This window comes from Lissotriton helveticus, chromosome 12 (genome assembly GCF_964261635.1).
Source record: "Lissotriton helveticus chromosome 12, aLisHel1.1, whole genome shotgun sequence".
In the NCBI taxonomy this organism is placed as follows: Eukaryota; Metazoa; Chordata; class Amphibia; order Caudata; family Salamandridae; genus Lissotriton; species Lissotriton helveticus.
The window spans coordinates 825,509,871-825,533,325 of NC_136073.1; the positions used below are offsets into that span (position 1 = coordinate 825,509,871).

General features: G+C 47.8%; 1 protein-coding gene across 4 annotated transcripts in view; it reads left to right on the forward strand.

The window, feature by feature from the left end:
• Positions 1-4,425: 4,425 nt before the first annotated feature.
• Positions 4,426-23,455, forward strand: part of MARCHF2 (membrane associated ring-CH-type finger 2) — an 86,265-nt gene continuing 67,235 nt past the window's right edge. The window contains exon 1 of one of the 4 annotated variants that reach the window (XM_078669965.1): positions 4,426-4,607. The gene's annotated coding sequence lies outside the window, so the exon portion shown is untranslated. Of the gene's footprint in view, positions 4,608-4,759; positions 4,804-23,455 lie in introns of those variants that run through there. The other 3 variants (XM_078669969.1, XM_078669967.1, XM_078669968.1) reach the window with 3 other exon arrangements.

Consider the following 23,455-nt stretch of genomic DNA (forward strand, 5'->3'; position numbering starts at 1 on the left):
AAAGATTTCCAAATTCAAAAAAGTATTATTTCTTTAACACATGAAATCTTTGACATTACTATGTTACATAATAACGCTGCACTGAGAAGTACTTATTAAATGTGATCGTTTTTAAAAATGAAATTACAGTTATTCCTGCCTTAATCCTCACACTGGTGACAGTGCAATTAGTGAACCAAGAGGCAAGAGAGTTGTCACGTGGACCTGCATGTGGCCCAGATTATTATAGAGCAACATTAGTCTATTGATTCAAACACAATATGTTTTTGTATAGTTTGTTTCCTGAATCACGTATTTGAACGTGCTTTCATGAGCAAATACGAAGCAAAAAGAGTTTTGATTAAATTAAATATTTGCTGATAGTCACACAAATTAAGTGGGGAATCTGCAATTCATCCAGGTGTTACTGTTTCACTTTGTACAAATCAGTGACTACACAGCTATCTATGTGTCTCTCCTTTTATGTTACTTCTTTTTTTTACCTCTCTGTGCAGTTTTTATATAGTGCATTCTCAACCTGGAAGTATTGAAGCGCTTTACAAGAACACCAGTTACATTACACAAGGTCACATTCATTTCTTATAGGTGCCAGAGATTTGCCCAGAATCACAGGATGCTGAGCCGAGGGCAAGACTCGAACCTAGCTGCTTCAGTTCCAAAGTTGGAAGCTCAGGCAGAAACGCCACATATTGGGTAGACTGTGGGTGGCAGGCAGAAGGTACATGAAAGCTCAGCTCGTTATGGGCTTGAAGTTTCAACAGGACCTCGTACTGAGCCAGGGCTCAAGCGTTCAATGAGTATCCCATCTCTAGTTGGGAGAGTGGGGACAGAGGTTTACGTGCCAATGACGAAGCAGGTACAGTGACACCAGGGCCCAGGCCTGTAAAGGCCTTCTGCACCTCGATTATGGTCTGTGTGAGGGTTCTGAAAGTGTTTATGTATTTTACTTTGTGTAAGATTCAGTGGACCTAGTTATAGTAATACTCTTTATCTAACCAGATCTACTTGCAATGGGACTAATCATAATTCAGTTCAATAAAGGGCTACTACAGGTTATGCAATGTGGCATGATATACAGATGGTGGCATTAATGCTAATTATCTAGACTTATCTCAGAACTAAATAACCCACACCAAGAACCTATGGATCATCACTGACTGCAAACTCAACATCACAGCCCGAGTCAACCTCCATCATTGCTATACGCTTTCACATACTGAAGACGATGAGGAAGATTTTCAAATGACTCCCAAACAACACCCGGAAAATCATCACCCACAATCTTGCCACCAGCAAACTAGACTAAAAGAATACCCTCTATGCTGGATCAACAAGCATCTCATCTGGAGGCTGCAGAACATCCAGAACTTGTGGCCAGAATCACCCTCAACCTCCCACACCACTCACACATCTCATCTCACCTCGAGGAGCTACACTGGCTAACCATACACAAATGAGCACATTCCAAACTCCTCACCCAAACTTTCAAGACACTCTGGCCCAGCAGAACTCAACAATACATCTGCTTTCACAAACCTTCCCGACACCTCAGCTCAGCAGGACTCTTATTTGTACACATTCCACACATACGGAAAACCAGATCTGGTGGTTGAGTCTTCTACGTCGCTCCTAAAAGTGCGAAATAAGGTGCTACTACACATCTGAGCCTCCCCCACACTTCTTGAATTCCATGAGAAGCTGAAGACCTAGACTTGGCTAATCTCACACATGCTCAGTGCCAGGATAACTACCTGGGTGTGAGTGTGCTTTACAGATCAAAATAACATGACATTTCCTGACCCATGAGAAGCAAATGCACTTTACAGAGCATTCAGTTCAGACTGGTACAAAACCCAATCATGGCTGAAGGATTCTGTTAGTCTGGTTGATTGCTTTTGTTTCCCTTGTTGTGTGCCTGTTTGCTTCTACGCCCATATCCCTCAGATGGGACTGTCTCAGAGGCATAGTTTTCCCTAATTTTCTTGGTCACACCTCATGCAAATGAGGGAATGCCCTCTGAATATAGCAATGGCTATACATGTGTGCCAGCGCTATCAGTATTACAAAAGGGGCCGCACAAGCATCTGCAGCCCCTCCTGTAACAGGGGCACTCTGTGTAATATGGCCCCAAAAGGTTACCGGTTTCACTGAAATTACTGTGTTTGACACTTGTGAGGCATGAAAACTGTGCTTAGTTGTCAAGAATACTTCTTTTTTTTCCAATTGTGTTGCTGTTTTTCAAAATATTTTTTTAATGAAAGTACACCACAAAAGAATGACATGAAAATAAAGAGTTACAAAGTTCACTGTGTGCAAAGGAATATGTTTTGGACACATTACAAGGAGTACGTAGCCAGTCTGATAGTGAAAAGTGTCAAGGCTTACTTAGGTGTCGTAACTGGGTCCTCCTTAAGCTTGAGCTACTAGTACAATCTTCCTAGAATCCTGGTGCTTGTGTTGAAGCCTGGCCCGCTGAAAATTATAAGGGTTGTGGCTGATGAGTATAGACTGGGCATTAAATGGGCCAGTTCTCACCGGTGCTGAGCACCGTCAGTTTTTTTAAAGGGGGCCTCGAAAGGGGTCTCTATCGGGCTCTGTTTTGTACCCTGGCACAGGCGGTCCGTTTTGTTTTCGGTATGTAGTGACAGCAGGCACATTGGGGTGCGCGTGCTCACGCTGCTCACTTCTCACTATTGGAGAAGTTACGGCATGAGCCAAGTAAGCGTTGTAGGGAAAGGGAAATTCTTTAACCCTTTTGCTGCGGCAGCAATTCCGCCGCAGCGCTAAGGGGGTGGGGCGGCCGTGCGGCGCTCCGACGCTTATGACGGAACCGCTCCGTCATGGCCCTCGGGTGGGCTGTGCTTGTGACGGAGCGGTTCCGTCATGGCCCCGCCCGTTCTTTAGAACGTCAGCGCAGGCGCCAAATCAGCGCCGCACAGGCGCGGCGAGCGGGCCATGACGGAACCGCTCCTTCACCAGCACAGCCCACCCGAGGGCCATGACGGAGCGGTTCCGTCATAAGTGTGAGAGGGGTTAAAGAGAGTCATTTTCTCTCTATATTTCCCTTCTCTGTTTGAAACCCAGGAGCAGCAACATTGTTGTGGTGTCACCAGGGCTTTAAGTAGAAGCGTTTTCAATATTATATACAAGCCATAGTTGCTGCTTATTCATCTTATGCAACTAACCATTGACAAAGTCAATGCAACTAACAACCATTGACAAAAGCCAATAGTCCTGACTTCTTGTAGGTGTGCTGATGTTACTTGTATCATATATCTGGATGCAATGACAGAAAACAGCAAAATACAAGTCGGGTGGGACATTATCCTAAGCACAGATTTTTAGCTTAAGTGTTTTAAGCCACGCCCTTAATTACATTGACCACGCCCCTGAGACCCCCCCCCCCCCCCCCCCCCAGTTTTTTCATCCCGCTTAAAGCCCTGAGTATAGACATCAGCACATCCCAAATAACTCTACGTTCACTGTATGCCTGTTTGGAAGGAGATATGATGTAAATATAGGGCTTGTAGGGTACCTCCAGAATCGACAAAATTGGGCCCAACTGAATGAACCCTTGGCCCATTCAGATGAAAATTCCTGGAACCGGGCCTGTTCAGTTTATTATTTCTGTTTTTGGTCGTTAAAATGGTACTGATTAGGTGAAATCTTTGCCGAGGCAAATTAACATGTGTAAAAATGACAAAATATTGAAGTAGTTAGATAAAAAAAATGTGCAAGTTATGCTACATAATTTAGTCAACCTGCCGCATAATTCTAGTGGCCCAGGCAGCTCAGCAAAATTACAAATTGGGCAGCTGCCGTCTTCGTTTTCTAGTTTTCAAGCCGCAATATGTCCTTCACCTCTCGTCCCCCTCCGCCCATCAGAAAGCTGTCATTAATAAAATGTAAAGCAAACCCTCTGATCATCAAGGGTGAGCATATCACTGCAACCAATCATAATACACTCGCCCCTCCTTGCAGGCTCGCGGTCAAGACCAACTGTAGCCATTTCTGTCGCCAAGCAGCTCATCCAGCCCTCGTTTAAAAATATTCAACGGTCTCTCTCGCCAATCAAACTATGTCAGCCACATCTCTCGAACCACCGTTATTCGCAGCCATTCCCATTCACTGCCAGCCACGAAGCGCACTCCAGTCACAGTAGGACATCTGCCGTCGAAATATGATATACAGCACTTCCTGTCTGCAAAACCGTGCCAGCACCCACTACCCAGCGCCAAACCCCTTTAACCCGTCTCCCTCCCAGTATACACAATGACGTCATTGTTACGAAAAATAGACTCGTCCCTCTGCAGACAACCGAGCCCACTTCTCCTACACGCCCGGGGATTGGCCGGTGTAAGGATTGTGTCGTTCTCATTGGATGTTATCAGCGTCCTTCAGGCACCCGCCCGCCCCTTCCCTTCTGCTGCTCACAATGGTCTGCCCTCTTTACGTAGCCTGCGCCGCTGGTCGCGTGGCTGCGCCTGTTACGCTGGTGCTTGTGACAGCTGAGGCTGACCACAACCGAGGGCAGTCTGCACCATGGAGCCGCCGTACTGAAGGCTGGAGGGGGGCCGCACGGTGAGGAGAAGGGCGGGGGCGGATAGGTAAGTGGAGCTCCACCCGGACCTGCCACTCCCCACTGCTCCAGCTGTAATGCGTCACAGACCGGCTCCGCCTCCCCATGGCGAAAGGCGCGCCCTGGGGCTGCACGAGCTGACAACCTCCGCGGCACGCGCACTGAGGCGCGCGCGCCGCGGGTGGCAATCACCCACAGGGAAGTATGGCTCGCCTTAACTGATGGTAAGAAAATAAGCGGGACGTCACGTTCGGAGCATCCGTGCGTCATTTCCTGAGCACCCAGGCTCAGGTGTGAGATGACAGCGCGCGCCGCTGTCACTTCCACTGCTGCTGTCATTGGCGTCTGGGTGCCCAGCCAGGTGACACTCCGAGCTGAAACGTAATGCCATTTAGTCCGGTTGTTGCCAGCTGTTGTCAACATTGGGCCTCGGAGAATCGTCCAATGAGAGCTCTAGATTTTGTTTCGCTCGGATATATTTATTTTTGGAGAAGTCACAATTCCAGATTTCTTCATATCATGCAGTCGATGTCGTAATGACTTTTAAAACATCGTGCAAATAGATCAATCCGTACTACTATTACAGGGTTTTATTTTTTTATCACGTTTTATATAAACCTTTTCTTCATTACTATACATTCTTGCAGTTTTACGTAGATGTGGGAAGCATCTAATCGGAAGAATGAGAGTATTAAATCCCTCTCCATCGCCTTAGTATAAATAGTACGGTATGCAATCTTATTTAAAGGAAGAGACCTTTTGAAAGCTTGACTTGATATAAGGATATATATACTCCTGATCAGGTCTGTAGCATCGTGCGACTAATGAATACAGACACAGCTTACTGTTTACTGGAGCTTTATTCCACAGGTCTCATCCTGACCCTGTCCCTACTCTAACTACTCCTATCCTGTCTATACTCCTCCTCTTCCCCTCACTCCCATCTAGCTCCACCCACCCAACTGCTAGACTGCTGACTACATAACATCTCCCCCTTTCTTAACAAAATGAAATTAGCTTCTACCAAGTTCGCACTTGTCCACCCAGCTCCATGAATTGGCAGACAGTCTGTTTGGGCCACAGGAAGGTGTCCCCATGCAAGAGTTCAGATCCAATCCGGTCTTCCAGCATCAGTAGGGTCGAATCAGTGATGGGCCGGTCTTTGGTCGATCCTTCCGTTGTCTCAACACAGACATCCTTGACCACAGGAGCGCTTTCTTGAAAATGTGAGACATCGTGCGTGAATTGCTTGTTCTCAGAGTCCACAGCTGTCACGATTTCTTTTTGCTGTGTGACTACTGATGTCTCGGCGTGGTAGTGGCGGTCTGTTCTCCATTGTGGCACTTGCTTTTCTAAGCATTCGTTTGTGAGTTCACTTCGTGTGTCCATTCGGTCAAGGGCATCAACGCTCTCGTGCTCAGGGCCCTGCATATTGAACAATAGAGTACTGAGTGTCCTGATTCGGTTTTGTGACTCATATGCAGGCTCGATAGGTTCTGTCTGCTCCCACTCGCGTTTGTCAGTGTTGAACTCCTTGAGCATTGGGGCATGGGCACGTTCCGTTCTCGTCCTCTCTTGTCTTCGTGACGCTGATCCGTTTTTGTCACCACACCTTGTCTTCTTGACGGAGTGATGGGACGGTCCTTTTCCCCGCCAATGTACAGTGTCCCATATGGTTGTCTTTCTTCCGAAAGTCCTTGGAGTCAGCCTCGCAAACCCCGTCAGGGGTGACGGTACCCTCCTCCGGTCCGGATAAGACTGCAACGGACTGGACAAGTTGCTTGACGAGGTGATCGATTGTTCTGAACCATCGGCGTGAGATGTGTTGCTTTGGATGGGTGGAACAGTCTCTGAGTCCAATGTCTGCTCAGGTGATCGATGCCATGGGGTTTGTCGTGAGCTTGAGTCTGTTGATCCGAGTGATCGTACCGACATGTCTTTTAACTCAGGGAAGTCTCTTGCTGATTTTCTTCTGGACCCTTCTTTCAAGTGTGTCTTGATTGATACACTTCTTGTACCGGTAGACTGTGACAAACTGCTTTTATAGTCAGAACTGTCTTTGGGACATTTCTTGGGATATGTCTCTCGAATTGTCTTCCACGCTGTTTCCGTGGAGAGACTGTCTGACAACCAAGCGTTTATTTCTTTTGTTCGATCCCAAGGCTTTTTGTCGCTGCTCCTCTCGTATGATGTTATTTGTCCCTTCCCAGTTTCCTCATTTTCACTGGTATCATGAGTGTGCTTGCCTATCACTTTCTGGTGTCGGAGTGAATCACCTAGTTTTGTGAGGTCTCCTTCTTCTTCTCGCTTGTTGGGGGCCCTGGTGTCTGTGTCCTGAGAGTGGTGTTTTCGTCGGCTACATGGTTCTTCTGACTTGTCTGTGAAAATTGGTGACCCGCACGTTGCTCGTGCGTGCTTGTGTAGCAGCTCCCAGAGTTGACGTGACTGGTCCGGTGTTCTGTGGCTTGTCTTTCCTTCATACTTGTTGAGCAGGCTGACATCAGTTCTGTCCATGTGATCCGTCCCATTTGACTCCTTTTCAGAATAGTTTGTACCATTTGTTGAGTGACTCCTTGGAGTTGAGCAACTCTCTGAGGTCATGTCGGTGGGGCTGTCATGATCTTGGATCATCTCAGTCTTTTGTCTTCGCGTTTTTGACTCAGAGTAATTCCTGTTACTTTGTCTTTCCCGCTGTCTTGTCCCTGGTCTACCTTCATCCTCCCTCTTTCTGGTTTCGTTTGCCTCTAGGATTTGATGGTCTGACACGAGGGATGTCTCCTTACGCTTATCTTCCTTTCTTGCATTGACATGCAATTCTCTTGACAGCTCTCTTGTTTCATCTCGCTCTCCAGTTTTAGCCCTCCTGATGATTTCCTTTAACGAGAATTGCCTTCGAAGTATCTTGCGCTGTGCGTCTGGTTCTAGACAGCTCTCAATCGCTCGGAGGCGGACCGCTTCCTCATTTGTGAATGTGTTGAATTGACAGTATCGTACTAACTTTTGTAACCTCGTTATAAAGTTTGATAGTGATTCCCTTGGTTCCCGCCGTGCTGCATTGAAAACGATGCGTTCATGATCGACATCTTCCTTTGTGGTGAAATGAGCACGTATCGTTCTTTTAAGTGTTCTATATGTTCCTGTCTCCTTTGCTGAAAAGGTTCTGATCAGGCGTCGGCCTTCGTGACCCACCAATTGGAGTAGTAGTAGTAGACGTTTTCTATCTCTTCGCTCTCCGGTAGCGTCAAGAAATGCATCCAGTGATTCCAGCCACCGGTTCCATTCTGGACCCAGACTCCGGTTGCCAGTCTGTGTCACTGGGGGTGGCACTCCAATGCAGGGGCTTGATGTATGTGTTTCTTCTCTCACCGACATGATGATGGAATGTGCTGGCATGGCGATGTCGCAGGACTGTTCCCTTACTCTTCTTCTTGTTTTCTTTTGCTGACCCTTCCGGCTGCTAGTCTTTGTTTGGTGGCTTCCTTTGAATTCTGGTAAGGTTCCTCGCTCCCAGGTGACTATTTATGTTGTCCGCCTTTTGTTGTCCGCCTTTGACGCGACTGTCTCGGTGTGCTTCTGTGAGTTGAATCGGGAATTCCTGAGGTCAACTGGCCACTATTCAGCTGCACCATATGTGACTCGTGGCTCTACGAATTCCCTCTTCCTTTGGCGTTTCGTGCTAACTGCAGGTGGTCGGTGGTGCTTCCGCAGTGATACGTGGCAACGTTGATGTTGTTCTTGCGTGTCGTTCCAGACTAATGCGGGTTATCCGGTCACTGAGTTGATGAGAGAAGGCTTCTTTTATATTTGTTTTGCTCCTATTTCGGGATCATTTGTTTTCTTAGCTTCTTCTACTTATTAGTTATTTGTCTTCACGTGGCACTGAAGTCTATTTTGGAACTTGCCTTTGCTCGTGCTTGCTTGTGTTGGCTCTTGTGTTCGCTTGTGCTTGTTTACTTCAGGACTTGCGTTTGCTTGTGTTTGTTCACTCTTGAAATTTGCATGTGCTTGTTCACATTTCAGTCTTGCATTAACCCGTGCTTGTTTATTTTCAACAGTTCGTGTGCACCAATGCTTGTTTGCCACTGGAGCGTCTTGGTGGCGCGAGCTTCCCGCTTATTCTACCTCTTATTTGCTTTTCGCCGCTCGCTCTCGGGTGCCTGCGCAGTTTAGTTCTGGTCATCACTTTTCCAGAGTTCACTTGGTTTGGCTTGTGCTTGTTCGAGCTTGTCTCGCACTTCTTATGCTTTTCCACAGCTCACTTGGCTTGACTTGTGCTTGTTTTGACTTTGTCTCATATTTCTCATGCTTTTCTGCTGCTTATGCGTGTCATTTCTTACTCCGCCTGCCTTTAAGATGGCCGCCACACAATGACTATGGAGTCTGTCCTCACGCCTGCCTGACTCCAAGATGGCCACCACCAGTCATCCACGAGGTTTGAGCTCCTCTTCACTCTCAGTCACACTCGGTCTCTTTCTGTACTCACCGAGGGTCCTTCCTTCCAGTAACCAGGATTTGGCAGTTCCCCTTCACCTTCTGGCCACTTTCCACCATTCAGGTAGGCCAATGCAGGTTCCCGCGTCTTGTTTACCGCGGCGTGCCGTTTCTCACGCATCGGGGGTGAGACCCGGTGGCGGCGGCATCGGCGCTTTTGTTCTGGCGCCTCCGCGAGTTTCGCTCGCTTCTCGCTGCACTCCTCACTTGTGCAGGACACTTCAGGAAGGCTGGGGTGGGCTCCCAGTCCCTTCCTTCTTGATTCTATGCTTCGGGGCACACTCCCGAATTTGGCGCGAACGGAGCGCCGGACACCAGAGGGGCAGCGTCTTGCTTTTCACTGCTCTAACGTGGCCACACACGATCTCCTGGTCGTGGGCAACTTCTCCACCGCTGGCCTCAGGCTGGAGGCGGCGGCAATCACGGGGCACAGACGTCGCGAACAGCGATCGCGTCTGGCTGGTGTCCTGGACAGGTCAGCTTCTTTTCTTGCTCTCCAGTGTTGCTAGTGGGTCACCTCATCCCACCCTCGTCGCCAGTTGTAGCATCGTGCTACTAATGAATACAGACACAGCTTACTGTTTACTGGAGCTTTATTCCGCAGGTCTCATCCTGACCCTGTCCCTACTCTAACTACTCCTATCCTGTATATACTCCTCCTCTTCCCCTCACTCCCATCTAGCTCCACCCACCCAACTGCTAGACTGCTGACTACATAACAAGGTCGTTAAATGCAAGCTATCGCAAATCCCTATGCCACAGTGAGGGCCCATGATAGATCGTCTCTGGAAGATCTTTGTTGGCGTCTCTTCGCCTTTTTCTGCAAAACGAGTAAAAGAATAATGTTCATGCCCAAGAATTGGCGTAAATAACATTTTTTGTAATCTGTTTTCAGTAATAGGACCAAGAAACTACTAATAAAATAGAGGATGCCATTATGTCGGACGAGGGCACACTGATGCCGACCATACTCGCAGAGTGTCCCTTTTTAAGAAGATTTGTAATAATATAAATGTCAGAAGTTTTCATGAATTAAATATAAGTTTTAAGAGCAGTGGGACTAAAACTTTGACAAACAGAAGTGGAATATCGAGTCATATGTACTGTAAAACAGGTGTTATCAGTCTGTCAAGTTTCTTTATTCGGCTTGTAGCAATAAAAGCACATAGATAAACACACAACAAATGCTTAACATTCATACAATAGAAACAGAATTACATTATATAAATTAACAAACCGTGAATAACAAATGAGATGTCTTCGGTAAGCGTCCTGAAGTGACCCTCTGAGACCTATCATCTGTCACAAGGACTCTAAAGTGCAATGAAACATACTGTTAAATACTACTGTTTTATTAAAACATTCAGTAGTTTTTCCTGATTGCTAGAGCGCCACATATATAATTTATAACTACATAACAAGTAGCTTGTGACTCTAGACTCTGTAGGTGTATCAAACCTACTATGTAATTTCTAATCCCTGCCGTGCAAAAAATCTGAAGAAACTGAGCGCAGACTGTTCTATAAGGCACAAAACAACATAATATGCATGGTGCTCTGCACAGAAGTATTATCGGAACGGCATTCTGGAAGATTTAGAAGCCAGATGCCTTGTTGCGGGAACACTAAAAGAAAGTGCACAATACTTAATCGAAGACAGGTAAGGTAGAAACTGTGCTATGAGGATCTAATCCACAATAGATGTGACTCAGCACTTGGGGTAGTGATCAGAGCATTGTGTTGCACTACCGTCCTCGTACTTTCCACACGAGTTACCCCTTCGCTCAATAAACAATTTTCTGACGGAGATCATGGAATTGTTGCGAGACTCAACCAGACTCTCAGTCGAAATGTTGATCGAGCACTGCCTTTTAGGCGTTTTACCGGCCCCAAAATCCAAGTCCTGTATGCAGAGCAAATTTGCTTCTCTGGAGTTGGTGTCATCGAGGTACTGTGATAGCATACAGACATTTCTTTCTCCATTCAGTTTATAGCTATATATATGGGTGAGTGTCTGTGTGTGTATGTATGTGTATGTGTGTGTGTATATATATATATATATATATATATATATATATATATATATATATATATACACACACACACATCATATTATTATGCCACACCTCTCTGTAAAAATGTAGACAGTACCAGAATGTTTACTATGGTACACACACACACCACTATCATTTAATTATATTTTGCATGTTGCTGTTGGATTGACCCAACTTGCCTTTTACCCAAGACTATTCAGTGATGTTATACAGGCCATATACCAGTAGCATTAGTCTGCAGGTTGTGTACTACAAATCATGCTCTGTGAGAGCACAACACATCTCAACACTATCTTTTGCTGAATACCGCACTTTGCATTGCGAATCGCGTACTGTGATAGGCATCACAGCCCTCACATTTGACCGTGTTTGAGTCCCAAGAATGTACGTTCTGTAATAATTTCAGAGAAGGAAACCCACAACTTTAATCCTTCTATTTGTCTACTGGTTTCCATCTCAGAGTATGGAAAAATATGTACTGCAATAATTATGCTGTGCTTTGTGTGAAGGCAGTCCATATTTCTAAAATAGAAATGACAAGAAATATTAGAGTGACTGACAAACCGAAAATGTCAGACAAAAAGCAGAGCTGAAATCACAAAGTTCAATTGAGGACATTCTAATGCTCTTGGGTAAAATCTAAAGCAGGGCCTGCAGGACTTTTTTTAGTGGAAACACAAGACTTGGATTTTATATTAAGTTGTAATTTGGGATTTTCTGTTTATAGTAGCAGTTTTGCCCAGAATACTTTTATAACAGTTATGACTTTACTTTGGACGGAGCAGCATGTGGCATGCACATCGTGGATCTGAGGTTTTTGCTTGTAGCTACCAGGCCCTGTTGTTTGTGGAGTGGGGTTCACTTGCAGTCAGGGACACTTTCGTTTCCTCAAAACATTTTGTTTTTGCAGCCTACATTTTCTCATGATGTGAGGCTTTACTACTGACACTGCGGCTTTATGCAAATGAAATATCTGTAAACATACCATGAAACATAATACCAGATGTCTGGTTTACTAGGCCCGAGGTGGGTGAGGTGAATCAGCATAGGTAAGTGTAGGATTTTAACGGTCAAGCTTTGGTCTGCTTTGCTAAGCAGCACCTTTCCTTGAAGACATATCTGTACATTTCTTTACGACAGTCAGGGCAACCCACTGTGGGGACATCTCTTTTGGTACCAAACCATGCACATGCTCATCTTTTTCAAGTTGATTTGTTTCTGGCACACATGAGATATTTCCTTTTTGTTTAAGGGCACCAGATTTAAAGGTATTTAACAACATGACACTGTTCTTACTTGACTAGATTTCAATGAGATCTGTAGCCCCCCCCCCCCCAGGAAAGAGTTACATTACTTTAGAATAGTAGAATCATGCGAGACCACCTACGTTTTGGTCATCACCTCAACCTGTGGATTGACCTATTGGTTTATATGTAGCACTGGCCGTTTGAATCTATCAGCTTGATGTGCAGAATGGAGGTGATTGCTTGGTACATCTGTGATAGGATGTACCCAACCTAAGAGTTTAAGTGTCAAAGCTAGTTAAAAGGCTCAGAAGTAAGTTATGCTCTTGGAAGCACTGTAATCTGTTTTAGTTTTGTAGTTTTTTTTTTACCTTAACCTTTTAAAAATTTATTTTTATTTTAAGTACAATCAATCATACCTTTTTTATTAATTTCTGTTGGGTTTGTACAAAATAAACTAAGTCTGGCGTTTGAGACTGGGTGTCCCATTCTTCTTTGATTATATCCAAACCATCCCAAGGTTGCCTTTTGTTGACCATTTACTAGAGGCCTATCAATGTAATATCAAAAAAGGATGAGGGAAAACATGTCTCTAAACGTATCCCTTCTGAAGCAACTAGTTTTTTTAAAACACGTCTGAGGGTTTTAGTAAACAGCACCACAACCTCCTCAATAAGAATTTTCCACATTGGTTGTGATGGCTATGATCCCTAGTGATGTTTGTGCTTCCTTTGTTGCATAGCGAACAACGTTTGTAACTTGAGCCATTGGAATTCTTTGGGAATTTAATTATTGTGATAATCAGAAAAAGCATGTTAATTTCATGCAGTCTGATTGTATTTGCTAGAATACATGACTCCATCCAGTAGGCCTACCCTTCTTCAAATGCACCTCTTGCAATCAGATTCATTCAGTTGGGATTTGGTGGTTGTAGTTTGTCAGTATAACAATGAAACAGCAGAACATAGTGTATGTTGCTGCCCAGCTCTGTGGGGAGAGCATAGATGTTTACTACAAACATATTGTTTAGTGAATCGAACTGTATCTAGTAAAGCTACCTTCTTGTTTTGTCAGGGCTTGATCTGGCCTACTACATGTTTTAAATTCGGGATAAAAAAGTTTTTGTCTTGCGTTGATGGCATTTGAATGGGTTAAGTTTAAATATTGTTTGTTGGTATGAGAATGTTCCCTGTTTGGTAAAAGGGCTTGTAACCATGAGTGTCCATATGCACATGAAACTTGTATCCTAACTTTTTCTTTGACGTGTGTCACACTAATCTAGCCTTTATGCAGAGGCATTGGCCTATCCTTGGTAAGGCAAGGTTCGGAACCCGGACTGTGATCTAGAGGGCCGCACTAAGCATACCCTCATAGTGGGTGTAGGACTTTGGTCCATTCCCTTAGTAAGTCACAGAGCGGCGGTGAGAGCGTACTTAGTTGTGTGAATCATTAGTGTGACCAGATATTTTGTCGCTGTGTCAAATATGATGTGGTCTGCTGACCCCTTGTGTGTGTCAACTTCTGTAGTAGGGGATCTCTGTGTATAGTCATAATCTAGTGAATAGTCCCGCCCATGTGCGTGGACCCCGGAGCAATCAAAAATAATCTCTTACAGTGTCAAACAAGCATTTACAATGCAACGGTTTCGCCTTTGGAAAAGTTAGAGCTATTGGCAATGTAAATGACAATGCCATTTATTTATCTGTTTTCTTAACCAACACATAAAAACACATTTTGGGATTTACAATGTCAATAGCTCAAACTTTTCCAAAGGCGAAACCGTTGCATTGTAAATGCTTGTTTACAATGTACTTCATTCAGGCAATTTGCCACAAACTGATATATCATTTTAAGCACATTTTAAAACACTTACAACATCACTTCAGTTTAATAAATGAGCCCCAGATCCAAACGTACAAAAATGCATCTGTGCAATTAACTTAATAGCATTCTGGCAAGTGTGCATCCCCTATTTGAGAAAAAACTGAGCTCAGCCATGTTCTAAGATCATCCAAAAATATTTTGAAATCCAGAAGAATGTGTTTTATTGCTAACTTTGCTAATTATCGACAAAAATAATTGCTGTTATTTAACATTATTATGTCTCTAAACCCCTTGATACCAAATTCTTTAGGGACGAGCAAATAAATGTTGAATACCTGTAGTCCTCCCCAAAAATACACATTAAACTCCCTTTACCTTTGACATATTTAGCATTGCCTTTCTTCACCAACAAAACAAAACTGTGTATTAACCAGCATGAAAAGCTGCCAGTCCAAATACATCATATCTGTAATAGGGTGGAATGAATTCTTCAATTTGTTGCCGAAGGTCATGACCCTTCACAAATTCTCCAACATAGATTCACTACAAATAAGGGAAAATATTCTATGATCACCCATATTTCTTGAAGTGCATTACATTTCATGTAGACTTTCAGTGCGTTAGAGCAAGTTTTTCTTCATGAGGAGAAAGGTCAGGGTAGTAAGCACACTACCTAACTATCAACACAGATCACAATCCCTGCATTACAATTTTCCAGCTCCAATGAGATTTTAAATAACAAGCTACCTTTTTAGCTTAACATGATAGTGTGCCCAATAAAAGAATGGCTAGCACAATCAACATCCTGTCCATCATTTCAAAAAAAGGGTTGAGCTTATGTTGTGTTTCAGTAACATCTTCATGTTCGGTTTGACGTGATTCTCTTGCATCCACTGTTAGAAACACATTAGATATTTGTTGAGGTCATAATTCTTGACACTAGAAAGTTGTTTCAGTTTTAAGATGATCCAAGTATCACCATCATTATAGCTGTAACGCCAGGGAGGGAAACATGGCGTCGGGCTGACGCTGGTCGCGGGAGCTCTTGCACGAGGTGGAGAGGAGGCATATACTAAAAACTGATAAAATTGCGCAGATTGTACTATGCAGGAAGCGCGGCAACATAGCGTGAGGATTTAAAGTATACAGTACCATGCTCCAGGTCATATGAGTACAGTGGTGGTGAAAGAACATGGAGCCTGGCGTTGGGCTGCCCCAATATGGAGAAAGACTAGAGTGGCGATTTTGGCGGTCGGCTTCCGGGTTAACAGAGGAAGCACGGCGAGACTACGAGGCGAGGGGAAGGACGCCAAGATAGTGGCAGAGCACAGAGAAGACAGTATCAGAGACGAAGCTAAGTCCATTTTTCAAAGCGTGCAAAGTGCCCGACAGACCTCCCAATGGCAAGCTGGCGGGAATAGAGGGGAGAAGACTACACAGGCACTTGAGGGGGGGGGGGTTGGGAGTGCAGAGGAGAGCTCCCGCTCCTCGGGACTCTCCGGGGCCGCGGAGGGACGTTCTCTTTCCCCGGGGCTCCTCCTGTGCTCGGGAGCCTCGGGACGGTCGATGCAGGCTGCTTCCTCCTTCCGGCTCTCTCCTCCTCCTCCTGCGATGACGCGGAAGGGGGCTCGACCGGCTGGGCCAATCCCAGCGCGGCCCGGGCTTGAAGGCGGGCGCTGCTTCCTCCTCTCACTCGGGGCCGCGGCGGTGAATACACGGAGCAATGCCGGGTGGGCACCGGCCTTAAATCTAAATATTAAGCGAGGTGGGCACTCGCTCGGGGTACCACAACAGCGGCAAGGTCCCTGACTCGAGTTGCACGAACGGGAGGGGGGCGGGAGAGAACACGGACGACGGGAGGGGGGCGGGAGAGAACACGGACGACGGGAGAGGACACGGACGACGGGAGGGGGGCGGGAGAGGACACAGACGGCGGGAAAGGGGAGGGAACAGGAAAAAACGTAACTCCGCCCTGGGAAAAAATCTCGGGAACGCCCCCGAATCTGGTCCGGCCTTGACGGACAGATCCGGCACTCAATGGCTAGCCTCCATTTATGGAGCTAGCCAATGAGAGCCGGGGGACGTTCCCGAAGTGCTTATTGGGGACATAGGATTTCACCTGCGCTGAAAGGCTGCGCAGCAGCCTTCGGCAGGCGAAACCCAAAAATGCAGAAAATGCATAGACACTTAAGAGAGAATTTAAAGACAGATAAGGCAGCCAAAAAGGCTACACTGTCCAGTACTTCAACTAGAAATTCCACCATAAAATCCACAAAACAGCAAAGCCTGTACAGATTTCCCTTGCTTAACAGCAAAAAATCCCTCAGGAATGATAGAGAGAAGAACCTGGACAGACAAGCCCCATAGGCTGCCATTATGTGGCTTAATTAGGATACTGTGCCTTTAAGGAACCTTCCAGAACCTTCTCCCAGTATCCCAGAATGCATAGCAGGTCCAACTTAGTTTCAGTTCTTTTTTCCGGCTCCTGCAAGCAGGACCCTGGAGCATTGAGCTCTCCCTTTTCAAGGGTTTTGTTAGTGTTTTACACTAATTTCGATTTTTGGTGCTTTAAAAGTACTTTGGTGACTTTCTTTCTGTGTTTCTGCACTCTTTTTTGTCCATAATGCCTGCATTATTCGACAAATGCCCTGAGTGCTCAAGGAAGAAGGCCAAGTCAGACCCCCATGAGGTCTGTATTCTCTGCCTTCCCTCTTCCCACATTCCTGAGGACTGTGTGATCTGCAGAGGCTTCTCTGGAAGGACCCTGAAGGAGAGGAAGAAGATCAGGCTTCAGGGACTTGAAGAGAGAAGGTTGAAGGCACGAGGTGGGTCAGGAGGGGCTCCTTCTACCCATGCTGAGGCCTCTGGGGGGCTCCCCAGGGGCAGGAAGACCAGCCCTCGCCCTAGATCTCCGCCTGGGTCAGTTGCACTGACCACGACGTCGAGGGGACGGTCAACGGCCAGTTCCAGGTCTCCCCAGGGCTCTGGGTCGAGAAAACGTTGTCCGTCGACGTCGAGGAACGTGTTCCGGCCGCCGTCGAAGCCGGTGTCGATCTCCTCGTCGGCGTCGAGTGGTCGACATCGGAGGGCCCGGCGTCAGCGCTCGCCGTCGAGGCGACACCGCCGTTCGCCGTCGAGGGGATCCTCGTCGTCGAAGCCGCCGTCGAGACGGAAGGAGTCTCCGGCGCCGAAGAGGTCGACGTCGAAGCATTCGAAAAGACCGACGTCGAGACGCTCAAGGAGATCGACGTCGAGAAGGTCCGAGAGGTCGACGTCGAGAAGATCCAAGAGGTCGACGTCGAGGCAGGCGAAGAGGTCGAGGTCGCCGTCGAGGCACCATCGCCCGTCGTCGAGGTTTCGTGGTTCGTCGATCTGGTCGGGGTCGACGTCGAGACGCAGACACGGTTCGACGTCGAGAAGTGAGAAACGGTCGACGCCGAAGGGCCGTTCGACGTCGAGGGGCCATCGGTCGTCGTCTGGGCACCGATCTTCGGCGTCTGGAGGTACTAAGGACAGGCCCAGGACTGTGGGGGGCTCCCCACGCTCCGGACGGGATGGTGGCTCGCCGGGAACGGCGCATTCCGGGGTAGATACTCCGATGAAGCCCTCTACACCTCCTTCGCGGCCGGCTGTGCCGAAGGGTCCGCCTCCGAAGGCCCCGACCCCACCTCCGAAGCCGGCTCCGCAGACCCCGCGTCCGGTTACTCCTCCACCCCCGGTCCCGCCGAGGGCGGTGTCGATGCCTAAGTTTCCGACGCCACCGAAGAAGACTCCTAAGAAGCCTAGGATTCCTGACCCTGGGAGGCCGAAGGAACGTCCGAGGCCCAAGAGGTCGAGGTCTCGCTCGGGGAGACGGGACAGATCGAGGAGTGGGCATGGATCTTCCTCACGATCCAGGCATCACCACAAGAGACGTCGGTCCAGGTCACGTTCTGCCTCTGGGACCCGTTCCTACTCGCCCACGTTGTCCGATTCGCCGGAGACTAGGGTGTCTCCTATAGACGATATAGGCACGTTTAAGGAGGTTCTCCTGCGTGGAGCGGCGAAGTTGGGAATCAAGGTTGAAGCGCCTACGGCTTCTACCTCTGTGATATTTGAGACATTACACAAACGGCACTTGTCTCGCCCCCTGTTACCTCTGGTGCCAGGGCTCCTTGAGCCCGCCGAACAGCTATTCCTGACGCCGGCAGTGGTGAAGTCTGCGCCTTCCAGGATCCTAAAAAAGTACAGGGCTCCGGACTCGGACCCTGCCTTCTTGAGGAAGGACCCGGTGCCGGACTCAGTGATCGTGACAGCTGCCCGAAAGCTTCATGCCACCTCCCCTGCGTCCACGGTGCCTCCGGACAAGGAGAGCCACTGGATCGACTCTGCTGGTCGTAAGGCGTGTGGGACGTCCGCCTCTTCAATGAAGGCCGCCAGTGACTCGGCGTTACTGGGGCGTTACGACAGGTCACTGTGGGACTCGATGGAGCAGTTTGCAGACCTTGTCCCTCGAGACCGCAAGGAGGACTTCATGGAGATCGTCCAGGAGGGGATGCTGGTCTCTAACCAGGCCATCGGCGCCGCAGCGGACATATCCTTGCTGTCAGCGCACGGATACTGCCACGGGATTCACCAGAGACGCCATGCTTGGCTCAGGTTGACGTCACTGAAACCGGAAGCACAGCAACGCGTGGCGAATCTCCCGTTTTCCGGAGATACTCTCTTCGGAAAACACGCTGATGACGAGATGGCCAGGATGAAGGCCGAGGCGGAGACCCTGACGGCGGTGGGCTTGGAGAAGCCCAAGGAGAAGAAACCCTTCCGACAGTACCAACGTCGGTTTGGGTCGCAGGGTCGTGGAAGGGGACAGTCTGCTGGACAACATCAACAGCAGCAACAGCAGCAGCAGCACAGGCGGCCCTTCCAGAAACTCCAAGGGGGTAGAGGTCGACAACAGTCCTCTACCGCGACCAAGGGCCCGGCCGGGTCCCGACCCTGAGCGGTTACTTCCCCCTCGTCCGTTACCCGCTCCGGTGGGGGGAAGCGTTCAATTTTTTCTGGCAGAGTGGAGAAAAATTACTCAGGACAAGTGGGTGCTGAATATTGTTTGCAATGGATACAGTCTACGTTTCACCAGCCCTCCTCCATCGATTCCTCCCGTCAGCTCGCAGTATCAACTGCGCGAGCTTCAGGCGGAGGCGGACATTCTGCTAAGGAAGAGGGCGATCGAAGACGTACCTCTGTCTCAAAGAGGAAGAGGTCTTTACTCTCGGTTCTTTCTTGTCCGCAAGAAGGACAAGAAAGAGTTCAGGCCCATTCTGGATTTGCGACAGGCAAACAAGTGGATTCGCAGAGAAAAGTTTTGCATGCTGTCGTTGCATCAGATCTACCCTCAGCTGCAACGAGGAGATTGGAGGTCCGGATTTGAGGCCACAACCAGGTTTATCAGCGGGTCGAGAGCGCTGAGGGCGATGTGCCAGGTCGCTCCGACCCCCTCCCGAGACCCATGGTGCTAGTAGCGCCCCTTTTGAAAGTGCAGTGACACTCCAAATTTACGGAGTATTTTTTTGGAATCGAGTATTTTACTCTTCCAATATTTTTATGCACTTTTTTCACTCTTTATTTTCACTTTCACGTCCCCAGGTCAGGGTGGGTGATTAGAGAGCCCATACCGCCGGGGTATAGTCCTGAAGAATGCCACGGTAATATACCACCCTTATGGCTGAAACATGTTGACTAAAAGAAACTGAGTATATTCTGTATTTTACCAATCTTGAACCTTGGCATGTAAATACAGACACGTAATACTCTTTACTTTGTGCCTCAGGGATCATTTATTAAAATAATTTTTTTCGATACCCTTTTTTTAGGCACTTTTAATATTTCACTGTAAACAAGAGCAAGCCCTCCACACACAAAACCAGCTCCGCAGTCTTTCTGGCGTCGTAGCACACCGAAGAGGCATTCGGCCTCTTTCGGTGGGGCCCGATGATGAAGCATGACACTGACTAGGTCAGTGTGTGAGGGCTTTCTTTATCACCCAAATCGGATGTGATAATCTTGTGTTGACTCCTTGAATTGTGGTCTGTATAGATTACGCTTAGATTGATCAAGTGTTTGATCTGACCTCTCTTTTCTTGTTTTTGCATAACTAACCGGGGACTAAGAGAGTGCCTCATTCTCCCTACCTCTCCTTTTGTTGTTAAAGAGATTGGATGTGTGCCATAGATCTACAGGACGCATACTTCCACGTGCCCATTGCATGCAAACACAGGAAGTTTCTGCGCTTTCAAGTCGGCACCAATCACTATCAGTACACGGTGCTACCCTTCGGGCTGAAGTCTGCACCCAGGACATTCTCGAAATGTATGGCAGTGGTAGCAGCACACCTGCGGAAGAACAAGGTGTTTGTCTACCCGTACCTGGACGATTGGTTGATCAAGGCCTCCTCCTTCTCGGAAGCTCAAGCAGACTTCCAGAAGACGTGCGTTCTCTTGAACAAGCTGGGGTTGCACATCAACATGTCCAAGTCGGTCCCGATTCCGGTCCAGTGCATCCAGTACTTGGGAGCCTCCATCAATACGCTGTCAGCAAGCGTGTCTCCTTCGGAAGAGCGACGTTTATCACTCGTTCGGAAGGCTCAGGCTCTCATGAACACTCCGTCTACGACTGTGAGGACGGTGTCTTCTCTACTGGGATCGATGGCCTCTTGCATCTTTCTCACTCCTCACGCACGGCTACAGATGAGACCTCTGCAGGAGTGCTTGGAGGATCAGTGGCACCAGAGGAGAGGTTCTTGGGACGACGAGATACGACTGTCTCTCCATGCTCTTCAGTCTCTGAGGTGGTGGTGCTCGAAGGAGAATCTCCTCAGAGGGGATCCCTTCCACAAGGACATTCCCACACAGACCATCGTGACGGATGCGTCTCTCCAAGGCTGGGGGGCGCACTCCGGAGACCTGCAAATTCAAGGGACGTGGTCCCCGACGGAGTCCACGTACCACATCAATTTCCTGGAACTGAGAGCTGTTCACTTGGCACTGAAGGCCTTTCATCCGTCCTTTCAGACCAACTCTCTGCTTGTTCAGACGGACAACACGACTACGATGTATTACCTCAACAAGCAGGGGGGCTCGAGATCGCGTACTCTGTCGCAGGAGGCGCAGGCGATCTGGCATTGGCTTCTGGCTCGAGGACTCTCGATAACAGCCACTCATCTGCCAGGTGTGCAGAATGTTCAGGCAGACGAGCTGAGCAGACTGATTCAGGAAAACCACGAGTGGGTCCTAAACGACGAAGTACTAGGAGAAGTCTTCGCAAGGTGGGGCACTCCAGACATCGATCTGTTCGCCACCGCCGAAAACAGCAAATGCCGAGACTTCGCCTCCAGGTACTACCAGCCGGGGACGCTGGGGAACGCGTTATGGATCAACTGGTCGAACAGCTTTCTGTACGCTTTTCCACCCATTCCCCTGATTCCAGCGGTTCTCATCAAGCTCTCCCGATCCAGGGCAAAGATGATTCTGATTGCCCCGGAATGGCCCAGACAGTGGTGGTTCACGGACCTGCTTCACCGGTCTCTCCTTCCTCACATGAAGCTGCCGTGCAGGCCGGACCTTCTCACGAAGTTCGGGGGGCGGATGGTGCACCCCAACCTCTCGTCTTTGAGTTTGGCGGCATGGCTCCTGAAATAGTGCAATATGGCCATCTGAATCTCCCAGAGGATTGTATGGACATACTGAAGGAGGCTAAGCGTCCTTCCACTAGGACTTCCTATGCTTACAAGTGGAAGAGGTTTTGCATCTGGTGTAGGTCTAAGAGCTATGACCCTACGACATGCAAGGAAGATGTCATCCTTCCATATCTGCTACATCTGGCGCAGTCGGGCCTTAATGTCCATTCCATTAAGGTTCATCTGGCTGCTTTGACTGCCTACAGGAAAGGCCCTTCACAGACTTCCTTTTTCCAGATCCCTGTGATCAAAGATTTTTTGGAAGGCTTGAAGAAAGTGTTCCCTCCTGTCAGGCTTCCTTCGCCTTCATGGGACCTGAATGTGGTGCTGTCCAGATTGATGAAGGAGCCTTTTGAACCCATTCATAAGGCTTCGTTGCAGCACCTGTCCTGGAAGGCGGCGTTCCTCGTGGCCATTACATCGGCCCGCAGGGTGAGTGAGATTCAGGCATTGTGTTGCCAAGAACCTTATACTGTGTTTCATAATGCTAAGGTTGTTATGCGTACTCACCCTAAGTTTCTTCCCAAGGTTGTTTCTGATTTTCATATCAACCAGACTATCACTTTGCCTACGTTCTTTCAGAACCCTTCATCTCCAGCGGAAAGGTCTTTACATTCCCTGGATGTGCGGAGGGTGCTGAAGTTTTATCTTGATAAGACTAAAGATATTCGTAGGTCAGACCAATTGTTCGTCAATTATGGCTCAGTCAGAACAGGTCTTGCTACCTCTAAACAGTCCATCTCGAGGTGGATTGTGTCCTGCATACAGTTGTGTTACTACAAAGCTAATAAGACCTTAGGAGGTAAGCCTAAGGCTCATTCCACCAGGGGCAAAGCTGCTACGACAGCTATGCTCCGTAATGTTCCCATTGCAGAGATCTGCAAGGCGGCCACTTGGAAGTCGGTCCATACCTTTGCTAAGCATTACTGCCTGGACACTGATGCCAGGGCAGACGCTCAGGTTGGGCAGGCTTCGCTGCGGAATCTGTTCGCACAGTAGTGGCGTTATTTTATTCTCCACCGCCGCTTGGTGTGGGGATGGGCTTGCCATTCTATTCACTAGATTATGAATATACACAGAGATCCCCTACTACAGAAGGAGTAGTTTCTGTCCTGTAACTCCAGTTCTGTAGTAGGGGTATCTCTGTTATAGTCATAAGCGCCCTCCCGCCTCCCCGGTGGAGAGTTATTCATGTTCATAATGCTACAGGTCTGGCGTTGTCTACGCCTTCAAAAAGAACTGAAACTAAGTTGGACCTGCTATGCATTCTGGGATACTGGGAGAAGGTTCTGGAAGGTTCCTTAAAGGCACAGTATCCTAATTAAGCCACATAATGGCAGCCTATGGGGCTTGTCTGTCCAGGTTCTTCTCTCTATCATTCCTGAGGGATTTTTTGCTGTTAAGCAAGGGAAATCTGTACAGGCTTTGCTGTTTTGTGGATTTTATGGTGGAATTTCTAGTTGAAGTACTGGACAGTGTAGCCTTTTTGGCTGCCTTATCTGTCTTTAAATTCTCTCTTAAGTGTCTATGCATTTTCTGAATTTTTTGAC